General features: G+C 42.7%; 1 non-coding gene across 1 annotated transcript; it reads left to right on the top strand.

Moving 5' to 3' along the window:
- Nucleotides 1-267: 267 nt before the first annotated feature.
- TRNAT-CGU (transfer RNA threonine (anticodon CGU)) lies at nucleotides 268-340 on the top strand. The gene has a single exon. It is a non-coding gene; the product is annotated as a tRNA-Thr (tRNA).
- The last annotated feature ends 4416 nt before the right edge of the window (nucleotides 341-4756 follow it).

Here is a 4756-nt window from a genome sequence, read left to right as displayed (position 1 = left end):
GAGCGACAGCAACCATAGGTCAACAGGACCGGCGAACTGGCCGCGAGGCACGCGATAGCAACAGAACTTTCTAGCCTTCTTCCTCACTAAATAAACTTCCATTTTATAAAGATGCACATCGCGCTCAGCCTTAGGTTCATGCGAATTTCGAAAGTGCCTCTGGGTATGTGGCCATATGTAGGTTTGCCAGTGGTGGCGCTGGCTAACGCTCCCAAGGTTAGTTCTAGTAGTAAAACATAAATACCCAATGAAAGATGAGAAAATGGCGCCGCGATAGCTCAATTGGTTAGAGCATCGCACGCGTAATGCGAGGACGTGGGATCGTTCCCCACCTGCGGCGAGTTTGTTTTTTCATCCACTTTCATTGCCACTGAATTCAATTATGAAGTACAAGTAAGTCCCTATGTTGTCTTTGTTTGTTGACTTCTTGGGATATACATACATACAGGGTGTCCCACCTAGCTTTAGCCAGAGTTTAAAAATATGCGAATGCCACGTATCTGGACAGTACCAAGGTAATGTTTGCCGTCGCTTGATGATACTCAGATTATTCTTTTTTTCATTCTGCATAATTACATAATTAGCCTTACTTGATCAATCAACTACTCACATATTATAACTATATGAAAAGAGTTAACGAAAAAATTTTAAAGCAACATGAAAAACTCCCGATACAGCTTTCTGTTGCTCAATACGTGCTACATAACAGTGTGTTTACGAGTGTGAAAGAAGCCCGCGAATACACGCAAAGTGCCTCGAGCGGCCAGTCGTGCGGCAATTTTGCGTGCATTTGCGGGCTTCTTTCACGCACGGAAAAAAACTTTTATGTAGCACGTATTGAGCAACAGAAAGTAGTACCGGGAGATTTTCATGCCAGGCTGGAATTTTCTGATTGACGCTTTTCATCTAATTATAATATTTGACTAGTTGATTAATTCATGAATACTGATTATCTAATTAGGCGGAATAAACATAATTTCAGTATCTCCAAGTGACGGCACACAACATTACTTATGTTCTGTCCAGCTACGTGGCATTTACATATATTTAAAGTTCGGCTAAAGTTACATGGGACACCCTGTACATACATACATATATATATATATATATATATATATATATATATATATATATATATATATATATATATATATATATATATATATATATATATATATATATATATATTGACAGGCCCATAGGATATAGGACGCAGGCGTTGCGAGAGCAGTGACCGTACGCTGAATGACACTTATACGATTTATAACAACAATTCTCTACCGAACCAAGCATGCTTCGCATTACGTAAATCTCAACTGGAGTTTAGTTCTTTTTTTTCTCTCTCTCTCTTTACGACGGACGTTTGTGGTCCTTGTACCTTACAGGGTCAAACATCTATCCTGTTTCGACGCTTCTGACAACTGCGACAGCGGCGATTCCTCCCGGAGTAGCCGGACAAATAACATCTACCATTGACTTCCGGTCTTCATCTATGAGAGCGGAGTGACCACATTAGCTCTGCCGACTTTGACAAGATGAAGGTAGCTTTTTGGAAGAGAAGTTGCGGCCTACTTGATTATAGCCACGTGGCTTCGCGGCATATCATCATGTACCATCATGACACAACAAAACGGAATGCAAAAGCTTTCCGTCTCGTGAGAGTCGAGTGTCAGCCCACTCTCTCAACAGAGACCCCTTTCCGCATGTCTGTCCCAATCAAAACAAGCTTTGATATGGCTGTTCCTCTCCACACGGAAGCACCATAACCTTGGGTGGCGTAACGAGCGGTATATTGAAAAGCTTGGGTTAAATTACCAGTGACTTTCCTTTAACGTTAATTCAACACGAGCTTTTGTGTTCTGCGAAATTCTCCCTTTGAGCTGCAGGCCTAAGAATGGTGCAATGCGTAATGTGTAAGCTCGCTAGAAACACTTAGCGGTGGTGAGATAACGGATTAAGAACGGTAATCCTATGGCCGAATGCAGACACGCAAGATAGCCGTTTTTGGACAACAATAACGACAATAAAACCGGCAAGTCAAAAGTAAATGGAAAACGGTACACGAAAGATCATCTGGCGCCACCATCGAAAATCGGACAAATATTATGTGACCCGTTTCTGAGTGCCGTTGAACGCCGAGTTGAATGATCGTTTTTAAGGCGTCGGGCAACGCGTGCTCCAAAAATTTACGGAAAGCATTTAATGTGTTTTACTCGCACTGAATTAAACACTGAAAATTTTCTTAGCGACGACCAGTGATTGAAATTATATTTATTACCCAGAATTCTTGTATATGTGGTGGTACAGTGAGCGAAAAAAAGAGTATTTAACTTTGTAGATAGGCATGATTTCTGAAGACGGAGAAATGACATTTACAAAATAATTATCCAGACTTTTCGAGGCCGATGCGCGAATAACTACCCTCGATAACTACATGATGATCACATTCTATATGGGCACATTGTTGAATCGACACTGTACACTGGGCAGCAACCGCAGTCCAGGTAATACTTCTCTGCTGTCATAAGCAACTTTTAATCTCTAAAACATCATATGTAGAGTATGCTCACAAAGGTATACAGTAGTAAATTGCAGTTGTCACCATCGTCGCTGTTGGCGTAAATATTGTGGAGACCTTCTTCTGCCCGTGGCGATGAAACTTCTGCCGCTGCCTTTAAGTCGTCTTGTTAAATAAAATATTAATTTAGTGAACTCTGGATTTTTTACGTCCCACGATTTCATTATGCACGCCGTAGTGAGGGACTCTGTATTCATTTTGATCACTCGGGGTTCTTTACCATGCACATAAATATGAGTAGACGGGCGCTTTTGCATTTCGCCCCCATCGTAATGCGGCCGCGGCGGCCGGGATTCGAACCCGCGCCCTCGGGCCTAGTACCGCAACGCCATAGCCACTATGCACCCCGTCGGGTAAAGAAGATATTCCTCAATTTTGTTGCATAACTGCATGCCAGTTGCATAGCTTTTATTCGCCACGGAAAGACAGACATAAATATAAGCATCCAGTAAATGCAAGGGGTTTCTGTCAGTACTCAAATACAAGATTCCGCACCAGGAATACAGTTTTGTGTGTCCATCATTCATTACTCAAAATGCGGCGCCGCTGTTGGTAACATTAGCGCACTGCACCGCTTCCGCATGGAGCCTATAATCGTTATCTAATGCAATAAAATAAATTACTTCCTGCTGTATTTAGTCTAATGGAGCACTGAATTTTTGTATAATTCGCTTCATAATTCGCTCCAACTTAGCTTATTTTGGAGGCCCGTCAAACACCAACGTATATTTTCCTTACGAACACCCATCCCCCCAAACACACACGCACGCAAGTACGTACATACAGCATATATTTACAGAAAACGGGAACATGAAACGAATAATCTCTTCTGAAAAGTGACGAATAATAGTGTGCTTCGGAAGAGGCACCCACCTTTCGTCTTCACCTTACAAAAATTCTGTATAAGAATGAAACAGTATTCAATACATGAAACGCTCTTTTTGCATGGTGTTTCACAAAGTATTAATTTATCGACCACACATGTGAAAATTTCTGAACAGTCCTTAGTGAGTTATAAACGAGTATTCACAACACAGAGTTTTTGTACTGCATATACATGCGAAATGGTACGTATGCATATGGTACTATAACTTCAGATTTCTTTGGAAAACTTCTGATGCACCTGCAAGAGCTTATTAGGTAACCATAACATATGCGAGGCTCATTTTCATGCAGGTAAAGCGTGTTTAATGTCACCACCGTGCTACAACGAGTGTATTGAACAAGCCTGGCGTGTCTCCACGACATTAGCATCCGAAAACCTTCGACGAGTGTTGGGGCCGGTTGCCACGTAAAAGAAAGAAAAGAGAAAAACGGTCAGAATCAATTGTCCTGTGCACCTTGATAAACTCTGCGATAAAAAACAAACAAACAAACATGTTAAATGTGGGAGTCATGCTAATGACTGCGTAGATCCGGTGCGTTTGTTGTATGCCGCTTGGCACCGTCTGCTTAGAGACATCTGCGCATCGTGCCCCACCGTCGCCTATACATGCTTGCCCTGCGAGTCCCAACGTACCAACGAGGGGTATGACTCATGCAGTATGTGTTCCTACCAGTTGTCTGCACACTCCAGTGTCACATCTATTTCTGATTGTAGCATGTGTGCATGCTTGCGCGGTGCTTGTTACCAAGCCGCACGATGAGGCTGCATCTAAAGTTAACGCGTAGGGTTTCATGTTATGGAAAGGAAAGAGAAACAAAAAACAGAAAGAGGAAGTGGAGCTATGAGAAGGATATTGGACACTGGAATGCTGCCACCTGGCGCGTTCAACATGGAATTCTGGAGCTTGCCGCGCGTATGTGGCAGCGGATTGCGATAGCCAGGAAGTTGAGCGGGCATTTTCTATGCAGAAAACGGGATTCGCGTTTCCAAGTTTCCTGTTGCTCTGAACGAAACAGTGTAGTTGTGTGGCGCACAAAGAGTTTTGCTCACACTCTTGCACACTTTCATAGGTTTATGGAAATTAGGTGCGCTTTGTTTCCCATGTCGTTAATGTAAATGTGCAGTCCCATCGCTTCTTAGGCGTGATTATTGACAGGGAACTTTCATGGAACCCCCACTACATCTACCTGAGCAGAGAGTAATTTCGATTGTACATGTAATGAAGTTGCTCTGCGTAAAAGCACGGGGAACATACGGTCCGTGTTGCAGCTGTCAGAAGACTGTTTCTGGGA

The sequence above is a fragment of the Dermacentor variabilis genome, unplaced genomic scaffold, assembly GCF_050947875.1.
Source record: "Dermacentor variabilis isolate Ectoservices unplaced genomic scaffold, ASM5094787v1 scaffold_12, whole genome shotgun sequence".
In the NCBI taxonomy this organism is placed as follows: domain Eukaryota; kingdom Metazoa; phylum Arthropoda; class Arachnida; order Ixodida; family Ixodidae; genus Dermacentor; species Dermacentor variabilis.
Note: the sequence above shows the minus strand (reverse complement) of the source record. Positions and strands in the feature narration are given on the sequence as shown.